At 39.5% G+C, this 17,090-nt stretch overlaps 1 long non-coding RNA gene across 1 annotated transcript; it reads left to right on the top strand.

Moving 5' to 3' along the window:
* Positions 1 to 1,556: 1,556 nt before the first annotated feature.
* On the top strand, positions 1,557 to 16,836 carry LOC124399189. The gene is made up of 3 exons (XR_006928186.1): positions 1,557 to 1,667; positions 15,690 to 15,840; positions 16,327 to 16,836. It is a non-coding gene; the product is annotated as an uncharacterized LOC124399189 (long non-coding RNA).
* The last annotated feature ends 254 nt before the right edge of the window (positions 16,837 to 17,090 follow it).

Consider the following 17,090-nt stretch of genomic DNA (forward strand, 5'->3'; position numbering starts at 1 on the left):
ACCAACGTATATGTGGTCGTGAACTTGGCACTGCTTCAGAACACAAGAGGATAAGCATGTGCCATGTGTGTGTGTGTGTGTGTGTGTGTGTGTGTGTGTGTGTGTGTGCGCTCCCCCAAACTAATCGTCAACCTGAACCTGTGACGCTTTTAGAAAGTAAGCTGATATGTTTAGTATGTGCTTTTTGCCTCCTCAGGCTGTCGTGTGTTGACCTGCCAACATTAGAAGGTTCCCTGATCTACTCTTAACACTCCAAACAAACTTGCATCATGTGCGAAGGCTCCATGTGTGAGTTTAGGAATAAGCGTTAATGTATAGCTAAATGCATATAATGCATACAAGCAATGCAACCAAATCATTTTTTTTTTTTTTTTACAAAATGATTAAAACCAGTCATTTATAGTCTAACCTTAATCAGGAAATGCAGAGTGTAGAACTAAACATTAAGTCTATGAGATTTTAGATTTTTAGACTAATGATTCACATGCACATACAATGTCAAGGTCAAAGCAGAAAAGTGTGATCCGAGTAGACTATAATAAGAAACTGTGTGTGTGTGTGTGTGTGTGTGCATAAGATAGAGAGAGTGCATGAAATAAAAGCCACTGACGCAACACCCAGTAACATGTTCGCTTACAAGATGACTCTTTAAACGAGCCGATTCATAGGACCGATTCTTTTAATTAACGCTTGGAGTCGGCTCACATTTTTAACGAGGAAAAGTTTGTTCGAGGATATGAATGAGAACAAGATAAGTACGTCTTGTAACGAAATGGATAGATTATATCAATTTTCGTTAAAAAAAATAAATAAAAAATCTAAGCAAAAAGCTGTTTGAACCAAAAGAGTCGACTCTTGGTGTGATTTGAGTCAGTGAAGTGGCTGGGTAAAAAGAGCAAGAAAATGTGGTACACTTAAGAGGCATGGGTGCTGTATATACATTATAGTGTAATAAGAATAAACAACTATATTATAATCCTAAAAAAAATCTAATAATTAAAAAAATCATAAAGCAATGACACAATTTCCTCACTGAGAATATATTTAATACATCATTTTACTCTGTCTATTTTTTGTTTTCTTTTAAAGACCAGTTCCAGGCAGATTTAGAATAAAGATTATATAATTCATCAATAAAAAGTTGATGTAGTGAGAAGCGCTACAACATTTAAAGGAAGGAGTCTCCAGTACCAGTGCTTTATAACAGTGAAGCTGTTATACCTCAGTATACTCATCAAATACTGTATATTTCACATCAATTAAATATAAAATAACAAAAAAAAAGGGTTTTCAAGAAGAATCTGACAGAATACATTGAGTTCAAGGACAATTAGATAATTTAGAAAAACAAATAGATAAATAAAGTAAAATAAAGATAAAGAGCAGGAGGGACAGAACCATTTCTACAGTAAATTATATCTTAAAAAAACATCTCGTCGTTTTGAAGCTTTGTTTTATTTATTTAAAAGCTTCTGAGAAAGATAGAAACGTCTTCCTGCTAAATGTTCTTGGCATGTCACTGCTCCAGGACACCAGGGGGCAGCACTGTCATGCACATGACTTGCACAGAGCTCCTTATGAAGGGTGAGGTGGCTGGATTTGTAGCTCACACCTGCTTTTTAATAACCATTGTGTTAAGTCCTCATCCATGTCAGGAAGGAACACAGGTGAGTTGGGAGGCTGTTAACGATGCCATCAGCACCACAAACATCTCATCATCATCATGCTGACTTTATTCACTGATTCAGAACTTTACAAAACATGAACACAAGATGAGGAACCTTCAGTTTGAGTCTTGAGAACTTTAAACTCACTGAAGGAGGCGTGGCCTTCGTGCATGTCAATCTTACTGAAGGAAGCTTGGCTTAGATCGTCTCAAGCTTATTAAAGGGGGCGTGGCCTATGTGTCAGTCTCACTGTAGAAGACGTCCTACATACTTGTCAATCACATTGTAGAAGGGATGTCTCTGTCAATCTCACTGAAGGAGGCATGGTCTGTGTGTCTGTCAGTCTTATTGAAGGGGGCGTGGCCTCGGTATTTGTCAATCACATTAAAGGAGGTGTGGCCTATATGTCTGGCAATCTCAGTTAAGGAGTCTGTCAGTCTCATTTAAGGGGGCGTGGCCTCTGCACTTGTCACTCTCGTTGTTGGAGGCGTGGCCTCCTTGTTTTTCAGTCTCATTGAAGGAGCAATGGTCTATCTCAATCTCAGATAATAAGGCATGGGCTCTGTGTCTCTCAGGTTCACTGAAGGAGGTGTGGTCTCGGTACTTGTCAATCACTTTGAAGGGGGTGTGACCTACATGCTGGGTGTTTTTTTTTACTTTAAGAATGGCTTTCAATCAGAGCTTGTAGCATTTTATAAAAAAAAGTCTATTGTGATATCATTTATCATGATAATAAAATAAAATAAAATCATAATCCCCATCCCTGAGCCTTCAAACCTTTCCTGTGTGTGTGTGTGTGTGTGTGTGTGTGTGTGTGTGTGTGTGTGTGTGTGTGTGTGATACTGGAGATTAGTGCTTGCCTGCAAGTTTTAATTCGTTATCAGTCGAGGTGTGAATTGGAAGAAGAATGCTGAGGATGGAGCCACCAGGAAGGAGGAAAAGAGGAAGACCAAGGAGGAGGTTTATGGATGTGGTGAGGGAAAACATGCAGGTAGTTGGTTTGTAAGAAGCAGATGTAGAAGACAGGGGGGTATGGAGACGGATGATCCGCTGTGGTGACCCCTAACTGGAGAAGCTGAAAGAAGAAGAAGGAGATCAGTCGAGGTGTGAACGAAATGTTCCAGTTGTATAATATCAGAATCAGATAAACTCCTGTCCTCTTTCCCAAACACAAGAAATTCCCTACAGAGGTGTGAAATAACAAATGGCTTCAGCACACAGCATTCACATGCCATGGCTGAGTATCAGTGACACGTCACATCTGGACGTGATGTAAACAAACAAAAAAACAACGCTTTCATTTGTCTTTGTTTATTTATGGCTGCTGTCATTCCATAAGTCAGTTCTTTTATTGATATTATTCTATCCCTCTCCCTCTCTCTCTCTCTCTTTCTCACTCTCTCTCTCTCTCACTGTAGCCGGAGGGAGATGGAGCTGTAAAGCAGCTCTGCCATGACTGGGCACGTTCCTGCATCCAAAACTGCTGCTGGCTACAGAGAAAGAGAGAGAGAGAGAGAGAGAGAGAGAGAGAGAGAGAGAGAAAAAGAGAAGAGAGACCTAAAAAAAAATAGGTAGCGGTTGATACAGAGACCGAATGAGAGAAATGGAGAGAGAGAGAAGTAGAGACAGAAAATGGAGTGATAGAGAGAATGGTATTGAGACAGATGGAATGCAAGACACACAGAGAGAAAGAGAGATAGAGATAGATAGATAGATAGAGAGAGAGAGAGAGAGACAGAGAAAGAGAGAGAGAGAGAGAAAAAAATAGAGAGAGAGAGAGAGAGAGAGAGAAAGAGAGAAAGAGAGACAAAAGACAGGAGGTTGCAGTTTGTATACTTTCATGTTCATGTTAAAGCACGTATCTTTAAATTCATGCATATCTGATTATGTGATGTGACTCTGCACCTGAGGGATTTTTTTTGTGTTTTCATGCACACACACACACACACACACACACACACACACACTGTAGTCTGTTAGAAGCACTGACACTGGAGACTCCTTCCATCAGTGTTTCAGTGTAAAATCTCCTTCCAGAGAACTTTACAGTTACAGTCAGTTTTTTTTCTCCATCCGTTACATCAGATTCTTTTCCTCTCTGTATGTATTGTAATATTTTTCAGATTTTAGGATTATTGTCTAAAATCACAACTCAATCCGCCATTTTGCTGACACTTTGTTCCAGATGAATGTATGGTCTCGGACGGCGACTCAGCATTTTTTCTCCTCTCTGATCTTCAATCGTGTCTTATTCTTTGATCACAACGCCGATCTCGCTTTGATCTTCACTCGTTCAGCCCTAATCCCTTACTAATGTGCCTGTGTTTATATGAATACACAACCTCCCCTCTGCAGATGTGTTCTCCTTCACAGCATCTACACGGGATTGTTATCAGGAGATGGAATGAAGGTTCGTTAGCAGTTCATCAGACAATCAGATCGGCTTTTTGGTCACTTTATTGGTCACGTGTAGAAACTTGAAACCCTGGAAAGAACCTTGAAAGCTGTGCCTCGTATGATCGAGTTTTAATACTGGCAAATGCCATGTTATATCAGTTCTTTCATTTCTTTATTACGACCTACTTTTGCTTTACTGTGCTTTATTCTACCATAATTCCACATCAGCTCTGGAGGTGTATCTGAGATAAGGAGGATCAGTCATTGCTCCTTATGAGACCAGCTGTGAAATATGATTAACAGCGATCTCACCTTCAACATACAGTACTGAGGTTTAAACTTTAGTAAGTGCGTTCCTTCCATAATCGCCCTCACCTTCTCCTAATCAATTTAATAAATATTACAATAGATCACACACACTGTCTGCAGTTTATTATTATTATTATTATTATTATTATTAATGTCTATTTGATTATGCAAATTATGTAAAGTATAAAAAAAAAAAACAGGCCCAGTTTGGCAGTAAACTTAATCCCCTGCCTGCTGCTACAGTGAGTTTGGGGCAGTGTGAGTACTGTCCCACTGGGTCATGCTTGCAGTTTTGGTTTCTGACCACTTGGGGCAGTAATAGGTCAAGGTAGAGTTGTTGAATAAAGACAAATTCTGGAAAAAAGAGAGAATCATCAACAGTTTATATCTGCTTCAGATTTATTTCATTAAAAAAAATTTGCAGCCAATCAAATTTGCTTAGTAATATTTCAGTGGATGAATATGAACCTTTTATGTTATAAATGTGACATTTTTCTTTCTCCAGCATATAATGTTACACTCGTATAGCTTTATATAACTCTCTTTCTTTCTTTCTTTCTTTCTTTCTTTCTTTCTTTCTTTCTTTCTTTCTTTCTTTCTTTCATTCTACAGTCACACCACAATGCTACACTTTTTCAACTTGTATGATACATTTTTGTTTCATTTATTCATCCTTTTTTTTTCTTTCTTTCTTTTCTTCCTCCAGGATACAGTGTTACAGCGTATATATGATGATCCCTCACTTTTCTGTCATGCTTTTGCTTCTTATAACATAAACATTTTACTGCTTTCTCTAAAATCTTAAGACAGGAAGCAGGATTTATGTTCTGAAGCGAGTTTGGAGACGTCTCGTCATCTGAGTGAGTCCTTCTGCACAAATCTGTGAAACACATCAGTCACGTCTCTGTTTCCGTTTGCTGTTCCGCTAATGTTGCTATGACCAGCTGCTTCAGAGCTCTTTATTTTAGCCGTGGCTCAGAAAACCCTCAGCGCCAGTTTTAATCTCAACTTTATTCAATCTGCATCTGAGGGCAAATGAAGGCTAGCAAACTGCGTCGTTAGCCAGAATTAGCAAGATGTGTGCAACTGATTTAGCTTACTGTTATGCTAGTTTTTTTTAATTATCACTGTTTGCTAAATAGTTTGCTAGCATTCCAAGAAAAATTGCCACATTTATTTACAGCATTTTGTGCTTCACGTGCAAACACCAAACAAAGAGAACGGTTAATCAGGTTAGCTAGCATTAAATATTTACAGCATACAAGTGAACAGCATGAGGCTTTGAGTAAACTCGAATTATTTACTAGAATTTTGCTTTCAAATAAATATGTAACGATTAATGTGTTAAAAGTACAACATTATTAAACAAAAATAAAGAATTTCTGCAACTTTGATCAGATTATTCTGAAATCAGTCAATATTAAAAGTGCATATCTGAAATATTAGGAGTGTTATCGCGTTAGCATTAGCGGGAAATGTCTCGATCCACAGTTTTCGAAATTTGTGTCTTGTACTGTTGATTTTAACATCTGAGTAAAACGTATTTGTTTGGGTAAGTGACGAGCGAAACATTTTTTGCTAATAAACTGTTTGTTCTTACAGTAAAACAGTTCAACAGTGTGTTTTCCTCTCTTTCCCTCTCTCTTTCTTGCCATCTGTTACATTAAATCCATGTATGTTTCTTGGAAAAAGGGATCGAGAGAAAATTCATGACTATGAACTTTTATATCCTTTTTCAAATCCGATCCCTGAGCAATTATTCTCAGCATAATTATAACAATTTCCAGATTCTGAAGACTGTACAAATGCTACAGATGCACTCGAATGATGTGCCAACACGGCGTACTGGTGTGTGTGTGTGTGTGTGTGTTTGTGTGTTTGTGAGTGTCTGAGTATTGTCTATTGGCCTTGCAGATAAACATATTGTTCCATTTACAGATGAAGCTAATAGTTGGCGCTGCTCTTCACCCGCTGATGTAAACATCAAACCATGTAAAGCTCTGTGACTGGATGGAAAGAACGACGGTTTGTTGCACCAAAGCGTGAAAGACACTGAGCTAATTTGGTCTCTTAATGGGTGGCTACAGGGAAGAAGAGTGTGTGTGTGTGTGTATATATGTGTGTGTGTGTGTGTGTGTGTGTGTGTGTGTGTGTGTGTGTGTGTGTGTCTACTTAAGCTACTTTCAGACTGAGATGCTGAAGCTCGGAGTGATGTGGTGTCGTGCTTCAGTCACAAAAATTCATTTATTGGTGCACCAGTGATTATAATGCTGAAGTGCAGCATTTCTTTGTAATCATGTAGTATTTGGTCAAACATGTTAGATCAAAGCCTGGGACACACCAAGCAAAAGGTTGGGTAAGGTTGGGAGTTTTTTTGGAGGGTCTCAGTCAGCGTTAGTTTTTTGTCAGCAAGAAAGAGATTTTTGTAACTGATTACTTGGCCATTGTAACCTGTCAGTATACCTGAATTCCTGCCCTTCCTGTCTTTATCTCAATGCGACTGGAACCAATCAGAACACAAACACCCAAAATCTGCTTCAACCAATTAGAATTAGAGTCAGTTCCTGCCTGAGTGTCAGTGTAATGAATTGGAGCAATATGTCCCACTACAGAACCAAGAAGTGGTCCAGGTGTGGAGCACAATCTAATCCAACTCCTGCTATAAACACTAACACTACCCCCTAACCAGAGGTGGATAAAGTACACAAAGTGTGTAGTTGAGTTAAAGTAGAAATCCACTTGTTAAAATGTGACTTCAGTAAAAGTGTTTCTTTAAACGTTCACTTGAGTAAAAGTACAAAAGTTTTTGACTTCAAATGTACTCGAGTATCCAAAGTAGTGATTTATTATAACTCTAATGTTCCTGTGATTATTTTTATCACAAGACTCTTCACTTAATCACCTCAGTTTATGTGTAAAGACTTAAGTGTGACTCTCAGCACACTGATCTATTAATAGAATGATATTAAAGACTCAAACACTGATTGATTTCTATTATAATGATCATGAACCCAAAACCTTCTACTTAATAAAAACGTGTAAACGAGGTCACGTGTGTGGTGGTGAGTTCGAGTCTGGAGTTTCTTCATCATTTATTCCTCTCTAAATGTTCTGCTTGATGTTGAACTGATGCTGAACTGTATGTTGGTGATCAGTAGATGCACCGAGCGTCGAACGGAACACGTGAAAAAAAGAAATAACTGATTTCACTAAATGTTGTTGAGTAAAAAATAAAATATTTGACATTGTAATGTAGTGAAGTTACAGTAAAACTCTCCCTAAAAGGAAACACTTCAGTAAAGTACAGATACGTGAAAAAGCTACTTAACTACAGTAACAAATTACATTTACTTCTCTTCCAACCAGATTTTTTTTTTCCAAATCTTATTTGATGATTCGTTGGTGTCCATGTCCATGTTTATCCCTACACTGTTCTTGCTTTAGTGCTGTAAATAAAGCCATAGTTTGGTGAAATCTAAGTGGTTAAGATGATGCCTTTCACCTCACTGCTACTGTTATTGCTTACAGCTTCAGTTAACCCGAGCGATCCGTCTACTCTTGGAGCTTTTCTTGCTCATGGCTTCATCTCAGGTTGAGACGGTGTGCTTCAAATCCGTTTATCTCTGCAATCTGATCTGTCCATGAAACTGTCCAGGATTAAAATCCTGTAACCTTTCTTTACTTTCTGTCACAAAAATATCAGGTACACCCCTTTTCCTTCGCTTCTAGGCTTTTACAGTCCTGATAGGACTTTAGTTTTATGTCTCATGGGAGACTGGATGATCTGACTCATGCATCCATTAATCTTTGGTACAGTTGGCTGGCTTTAATTAAGGCCTGTTCTGTCTGGCTTGGACTCCCCAGGTTTAAAGCTCCATTTGGAGTTAATACTCGCTGGAGGGGAACCAGGTCTGACCGGAGACGCCGCTGTGAGAGCTGGGGTTCAGTTACACACACTGTTTACTTCAATTCCCTCTGGAGAAATGACACAGAGCGAGTTGAGGTTGTTCCTCACAGAATCCCACAACTTAATCATGCTGAGGTTGATGTGAGCTTTTACAGAGGTCTTTGTTACAATTCATCAGACACCAAACATCTCTGAAGGTTGCATTTAATGTGTCAATGTTTATTACACACTTCAGACCAGTTTTGGGATAAATGCATGATTTGTTGATTTTGCAGATGGAGTTGAGTTGCTTCTTACCGTCAACCGAGTAAAACCATCACTGGTCTGAAGGACAGGTACTGCTTTGTGTGAGAAGATCTCCGCACAGAGACAGATCATAGGAGCGGAAGTTCTGCACATGAGGTTTTTAAAGGGAGATGTTTATTTAACATATATGGAAGCAGTCAAAGTGTAAGGTGTAACTTAATGTATAAGAAAATATCGATACACATGAGTATCGCATTTTTATTGTTTACCAATTCTCAAAAACGCAATATCAATATTAAAAAAAGAACAATTCATAAAAGATTGGTGGCAGTTGTTTCACTTTGAGTTTATATCCTGACCACTAGATAGTAGCAGTCTTCCAAAACAGTGACAGGAAGTACTAGCATGAAGACACGCGACTAATGTTAGCATTCATATCCAACCAGTTTCCTGGGGGTCCTGCTGCAGAAACTATTATGGGTATAACTTCCACTGTTGGCTGCAGATCCCACTGTGTTCTGGTTCAATTCCTCATTTATTTATTTTTTGCTAAGGTCTGCATATTGTTCTTAACGACAGCTTTTCTAAAATTACATTCAGAAATATTCCGAAATATCCCAATATATCGCCTTGCTTTCAGTATCGCAACCCCTGTATCATGATGCGTTTCTTATTGCCGGATTCTTGCCGATACACAGACTTTATCTTCAGGACAGCTTTGGGTTTTCTTGGTATCATGACAAGCTGTGAAGGGAAAAACGAGAGAGGGAATGAGTGTTTATAGCTGCTATAACATGTTTTGCAGGAGATTCTAAATTAATATCTTCTGGTGGCAACAGTAGCTCTTCTTTATCTCTGGTTATTTCTCCATGGCAACACCACTCTGAGCGTTTTATTCCTGACTTAGCTAGCAGGTGTTACGCGGACTCGGATCGACAAATAAGCCAGAGTTAGTCATTCAGCAGAGCAGCTGACGGAGTGCTGAGATTAGCCTTGCTCAGGGGACTATATTTACCCTTTTTACCCGGTGACATCAGCGTGGAGAGACAGCTGAAGCTGATGGACCTGGGACAGGAGGTTCATGTGTTTCTGGGCAAAAACAATTAGACGAGATCATTAGTATCACCAGGACTGTTCTGAGATATCCTCAACACCTGTGAAAGTTAGAAACGGGTCACGCTCTCAAGTTAAATATCCCTATTTTATTTTGAACAACTTGGTGAAACTCGGTTCATATTGATAGTAAACAAAAATTTAATGATAACTACAATTTCTCAGGACGGCAGCAGATTGAAACCCGTATTTAATTTAATGATGCATTAATTAACGAATATTGTACTTCTGAGTGAGGTATTATGATAAGCCATAGTGGGACCCATGACCGAGCCAAAACATTAGCTAGAAATGGTCAAAAGGAACAATCCAAGGCTCTCTGATTAGCGTAGCATCTCTAGCTGTAGTGAAAATACAAAGAATTGAGGAGTAGCAATGCTCTGTGAATAATTTTTAGAAACCTGCATATGCAAATCTCTGGCTTTGAGAAAGCAACATTGTGGGCAGTTTCAGTTTTCTGCTAACTCTTTGACGTGGAGTTTGAGAGTTCACACTCCTCCGTCAGCCTCCGCACACGACTTCCAGTGAATAGGAGAAATTTCACAGGTCTGCTGAGTACTCGGGCCCTTCCTCCTCACCACAGTGACACCACACACTGTCAGGCTAAACCAACACATTATGCTGAAATGCTAACATCGCTAATTATAAATCTTGGCATCTCTAGTCATTTATTGTTAGTCTTGAAAACCACGTCAGCAGCTAATATCTCACGGTTTATAAAGCCATGTCTGAGCCCTGAGTGAAGAATAAAAGCCTTATAGCTTGTTATTTCTGGAAGCAGATTAGTCTTGCAGTAATGTATTCACTCTGTGATGGTTCACAAGTGGAAAATGCTTGGACTTCAAACAATCCTGCAGTCGTGTCCTTGCCTCAGGGATCCTCACACTATAAACATGCTGAAAAGGAACTCGAGCGAAGAAAATTAAGGAAGATTTATAGCTTCTGAGTGGCTTCTGTGTCTGTCAGTCACAGTGAAGGAGGTGTGGCCTTTTGCTTAATCACAGTAAAGGAGGTGTGGCCTTTTGCTTAATCACAGTGAAGGAGGTGTGGCCCACATGTCCCACATGTTTTTCTCCTCACTACAGCACTGTATAGTCAGAGATGATGATGAATAAGTCGTTTGGACTGGTTTACTGTAAAGGTTTTCTGACCCTGATGTTGACCTCACACTTAGTCTTTCATGAGGCAAAGCTTTCATGGTTGTATAGTTCACGAGTTCAGAGTCCCTCTGCGTCAGACTGAACTTCAGTCAGAATTACAGAAATCGTTTCAGACACATTGTGGCGTTTTTTCCCATTGTGGCCCCAAATGCTCTTCTACCTCCACCGGCTTTCTAAATCTGCTGCATCAGATTTAAAACGCGGATTCAAAGCCAAAAACAGACCAGTACCTTTCTGCTTCACAGCACATATCTCCCTCTACCACTGCTCCACTGATCCCTCCATCCTTTACCACTGATCCCTTCATCCACTACCACTGATCCCTTCATCCTCTACCACTGATCCCTCCATCCTCTACCACTGATCTCTTCATCCTCTACCACTGATCCCTCCATCCTCTACCACTGCACCACTGATCCCTCCATCTTCTACCACTGATCCCTTCATCCTCTACCACTGATCCCTCCATCCTCTACCTCTGCTCCACTGATCCCTCCATCCTCTACCACTGATCCCTCCATCCTCTACCTCTGCTCCACTGATCCCTCCATCCTCTACCACTGATTCCTCCATCCTCTATCACTGATCCCTCCATCCTTTACCACTGATCCCTCCATCCTCTACCACTGCTCCACTGATCCCTTCATCCTCTACCACTGATCCCTCCATCCTCTACCACTGCTCCACTGATCCCTCTATCCTCTACCACTGATCCTTCCATCCTCTACCACTGCTCCCTCCATCATCTACCACTGCTCCACTGCTCCCTCCATCATCTACCACTGCTCCACTGATCCCTCCATCCTCTACCACTGCTCCACTGATCCCTCCATCCTCGACCACTGCTCCAGACTCTTCAGACAGGCTTCCAGACACCACTTTGTTCTTGCACTGAGGTGATGGAATGAACTTTTACTTGATGACCAAACAGTTAGAGCTCTGCCAAATGGCATAAATGTAAATGTCTGGAAGATGCCACAGGATGGATAAAGAAGTCTTTTTTAAGATGTGTGACCAGACATTTCATGAAACATCTGAAGTTTGAGTGAGAACACCAATGATTTTTGCAGTCAAACCTCGAGTCTTTGCTCCTTTATAAATTCACTAAGATTCTTCTCGACTGGTAGCACATGTTGAGTCACGGCACTGCGTGATGATTCATCACCGAGAACTTCCTTGTCTGCTGATTCAGCAGCTGCTCCTTACAATCTGTGTTCCTTTATGAATCTGCTGGGAACCACATGGGACTGGGAGCTTCAACCTAATGAGATGGGAGTTAATAATATAGCGCAGACTAGTCTGCTCCTGCTATTTGGTTTTTTTTGGGTTCTCTGGTGATCATCTGTAAACAAGTGTGATACGCATGAGTCAGCACATAACCCTCGCTATAAACAAAAAAAACCCAAATTGCTTTTTCATCTCTTTTATCACAGCAGGCTTCATTAGCCACTTCCTGTTTGCAGGGTTTGTGCTGCTGTGGTTTATATAAAAAGCGGTGTAATGTATAAGATGCATGCAGATGAATATCAGGAGACATTTAGTTTCCAAAGCTGTGTTTCGTATTCGATATATTTTTAGTTATGCACTGTATTTATTATATTTGTTTTTGGAATAATTTTTTTTCTTTATTTTTTATGTGGAGGCTTTTAATAAGCCATTTTGTGTTTCTCTGGATTGTACTTTTTGTCTTGTTTTTGTAATTGTGTATATTTTATTCTTTTGTAAACTAAATAGTCTCTATTCTTCTAGAAGAAGAAGAAGTTCTAAAAGTAGCATGTTCTGGAAGAGATCCAGAAGCCTGGTATCTTCTCTTCCACACTTCATGTAGTCCAAGTAAATATATATTTATCATGCTTTCAGGAAGAACCGTATCATTACTCCAACCTTAATCATGTTACATTCCACATGTCTGTGTTTCATGAGTTTTTTCTGCAGGTCTTTAGTGACTTTTGTTTGGTGAAACGAGTGCGTTTGGATTTCTGATGTTATTAACTGTAAAGATGAGGTTTGTGTGCAGTACAGAAGCTTGTGTACAGATGTTCAGCCATCGTGCAGGAGTGAGAGAAACCTGCTAGTCTTTGTGTAGCATCAGTGTTTGTCCATATGACCTGTAGACTGTGTGTGTGTGTGTGTGTGTGTGTGTGTGTGTGTGTGTGTGTGTGTGTGTGTGTGTGTGTGTGTGTGTGTGTGTGTGTGTGTGTGTGTGCGTGTGTGTGTGCGTGTGTGTGTGTGCGTGTGTGTGCGTGTGTGTGTGTGTGTGTGTGTCTAATGGACTTTTACAGGCATGTCTCCGTGACTAAGACACATTTACACACACGTTTACAGATAAAAACCTTTTCAGCTGATGCACATTAACTAAAGAAAGGTTTTCTGCTTAACTTTACAAGATGGAGTGTGTATCTCTCTCTCTCTCTCTTTCTCTCTCTCTCCATCTCTCTCTCTCTCCATCTCTCTTTCTATCTCTCACGCTCTCTCTCTCTCTCTCTCTCTCACTATCTCTCTCTCTCTGTTTCTCTCTCTCTGTTTCTCTCTCTCCAGCTCTGTCTCTCTCTCTCTCCCTCTCACTATCTCTCTCTCTCTGTTTCTCTCTGTTTCTCTCTCATTTATTCACTGTTTGACGTTGTGAAAGCTCTCTGCTCTGATTCTCATGCTTATCATGAGCGATGGCAGTTATCTCAGAGCAGACCGAGTTACATGTGTGGAGTGATAATGATTAGCAGATGGACTTGAGGTCGTGAAGCAGGAGAAAATGTGAGAGCAGGAAAGAACAGTGAGTGCAAGTCAGAATGTGAGAGCAGGAGAGAGGATAAGAGAGAAGGAGAGAAAAAAAGAGCCAGAAAGAGAATGAGACAGAAGGAGAGAAAATGAGAGAGAAGGAGAGTGAAGGAGAGAATGTGAGAATGAGAGAGCAGAAGAGAGAATGAGAGCAGAAGAGAATAGTGAGTGCAAGTCAGAATGTGAGAGCAGGAGAAAATGTGAGAATGAGAGAGAAGGAGAGAATGTGAGAGCAGGAGAGAATGTGAGAATGAGAGAGAAGGAGAGAATGTGAGAGCAGGAGAGAATGTGAGAGCAGGAGAGAATGTGAGAATGAGATAGAAGGAGAGAATGTGAGCAGGAGAGAATGTGAGAGCAGGAGAATGTGAGAATGAGAGAGAAGGAGAAAATGTGAGAGCAGGAGAGAATGAGAGAGCAGGAGAGAATGAGAGAGCAGGAAAGAATGTGAGAATGAGAGAGAATGAGAGAATGTAAGAATGAGAGAGAAGGAGAGGAAATGTGAATGCAGGAAAAGGTATATACTGTATATTTATATAAAAGTCTATACCCTTTAGAACTGGTCTACGGTTGATGTGACGTGTCTGCGGTACGAGATCCTGAAAACAAGTTACTATTGAAACGATAACGAGTTTCTCACACACACACACACACACACACACACACACACACACACACCACAGAGAAAGAAGTGTTTTTTGTCTCAGAAACACTTTTTTCCTCTCGAGGTTACACACGAGTGAAAATGCAGCAGTGGAAAATGTTGAATTTTTACTTTGTTTAAAATAAAACAAATAAAAAAAAACTTATTTTAAATAATAATAATATCATAAAAATAATATTTCATATAAAAGTATTATTTTCACATTATTAAAACAATCTCTCCTAAAATCTTGCACGTGGAAGCTCCTACTCCAGATTTTTCAATAATCCCCATTTTCCTTTGTTCCCTTGTGCAACATCTGGAACCTTCCAGAATTCGACAGGAAGTTGCATCATCCGAACTTCCTGAAGAAAAAGAAAAACGTTCGCACATTTATACATTGTGATATAGTGAAGACTGGCGAGATGTTTGGGATGTCTAACTCACCATCGTCCTCATGTCCAGCCGTAGCTTTGTGGCATCTCAGTGTGTTTTCCATGCAGGAGGAGAACCACCTTACATTCTGCCTGGACAGGAAGTTGAGGCTCTGCAGTTCTCATTAGGATCTAGTGTTCTTTTTCTCAGGATGTTTCTTTCTTCTGCATTAACCATCTACGTTTCTGTCGTACATCACAAAGATGAAGGAAACATCAAGTTCCTTAAAAACGTTTAAAAGAAAAAAAGGAGTGGAAAAAAAAAGAAAAAATACAGAAATATTTTTCTCCCTGAATAGGAAGAAGGTTTCACAGTGAAGATGTTTTCTGCCCTTTTTCGGAATGTTGATTATGGAAGGACAATGAAATAATGTTAGACTTTAGCGATAAACATTTTCTTTCCCTCCGACACTGGAGACTCCTTCCAGAATCGATCCTAAATTACAGAGAACCGATTGAGTCCCTGTGAACGAGCCGTTACTATGGAAACGTGTTATTATAAACTTCTGTCTGAACTCAGATGGATGTGTTACTGTAGTTCTGGAACTCAGCACCTCTGGAGAATCTCTAGAGACATTCCCTCAATCAGAAACTTCCGTGTTTCAGCCTGAACAATGGCCTGGGAGCAAACCAACTTCATCTCACCATCAATGATAAACCAGTTAATCCGTATTCGTCCTTGTGGGGTTTTTTTTTAGCACAAAGTGACTCAGCAGGAGGATGGAAATGGATCCCAGTTGTGTTCCCTAAAAAACACTAATAATGAATCCATGATGTGGTCATTAATAGACATCTGGACTCAGGATAAATGACTTCTTTATTTTCATTCTGAAGGGGTTCAAGGGAGCAGGTTGTGTTTTGAGGGAACTGCTGAAAGATCTGAATGTCAGGGTGAAAATCCCACAGCTGGATGTGTCTTACAAAACACAACAAACAGATGTTAATACTGTACTGAGGTGTGTTTCAGCCTCTGTGTGTGTGTGTGTGTGTGTGTGTGTGTGTGTGTGTGTGTGTGTGTGTGTTGTAATCTCCATAATGCAGATGTACAGACCACACCAGGAGTGTTGTGGTGAGTCTGCAGGATCCATCCAATCAGGAGCCTCATCTGGACAGGTGGAATCAGGAGAGACTTCTGATTGGCTGGAAGGAAAACCTGCAGCTGGAACTTGTGTCTTTCAGAATTTTAAAATTGGTGATTTTTTTTTTTTTTTCTGTATAAAGAAAAACTCTATAAATAATCAGATTATATTTAATTAAATTCATATGAATTATGCTAAGTGTGTTTTATATATATATATATAACATTATTATTATTATTATTATTATTATTATTATTATTATTATTATTATTATTCATAATATCATATTTTGAGGAGTAATTTCCCATCTTGATAAGAAAAGGAATATCATATATAAACTTATGAACGAAAATGAATTAGAATTAATTCAATAGAATTGTTTTCTATTGTTTGTTTATTAATAAATAAATAAATGTAAATTTTTATTATTTTACTATACTCTTTTTCCTGTTTATTAATTAAATTAAAATTAAATTAAAGTAATATTGAAAGATAGATATTTGTTTGTTTGTTTGTTTGTTTGTTTGTTTCTCTGAATATATAATATAGCTGAATAAATGAGAATCATTTCAGAGCTGCTCTGCTTGTTTTGCCTGTAGAACATCTGCTCATGCTCTGGGTTCACCATCACACGCTGCTTCTTCAGGGAGGAAGTTGGGCTTCCCATCACCCCGCGTCTCCGATCGGCACCAAAGATCCAGAAACCATGTGCTGAACATGGACCTGGAATCCACATTATAGTCCTTCTCTATGATGCTGTAAAACTCCTGAGACTGCAGGCGATGAGACGTGGATGAGACGATGAGATCCTCCTGCTCTGAGCACTCTGCGGACGTGGAGAGTAATGATGGAGCAGAGTTTCCCTTTGGGATTCTTCATCTGATCTGCTCTGGGATTGGATTCTGTCAAAAAAAATCTACTCTGAAATTGATTGAGATTGGAATATTTGATGTGTTTGGAGGTTCTGGTGCTGAGGTCTGCTGTTCCTTCACTGCTATTGGTGGTGGAATCGGCATGATAGTGTACAGAGAAACATCTGAAAGACCTGGAGGACTTCAGAACCACTGCTTCACTGAGATTAAGAGCAAAAATAAACCTGACAGTAGATTATTAAATCTGAGGAAACAAGTTTTCATTCATATAAAGACTGAAAATGGGCTTCCACTATTATTCATCTCTTATTTAAGTTGAGAGAAAAAAAAAATCCCTCCTGGTCCTCAAGTGTCAATTTAATTAATAAATTAAAATGAATTTCTCCTGGGATGTCACTTGGTTAAACCACAAATCCCTGGTGAACTGGAAATGTGATCGTGATGTTTATTCTACAGGACCTGTTTGAGACCTGCTCAGGAGATGTCCTCGA

The sequence above is a fragment of the Silurus meridionalis genome, chromosome 16, assembly GCF_014805685.1.
Source record: "Silurus meridionalis isolate SWU-2019-XX chromosome 16, ASM1480568v1, whole genome shotgun sequence".
Classification (NCBI taxonomy): Eukaryota; Metazoa; Chordata; class Actinopteri; order Siluriformes; family Siluridae; genus Silurus; species Silurus meridionalis.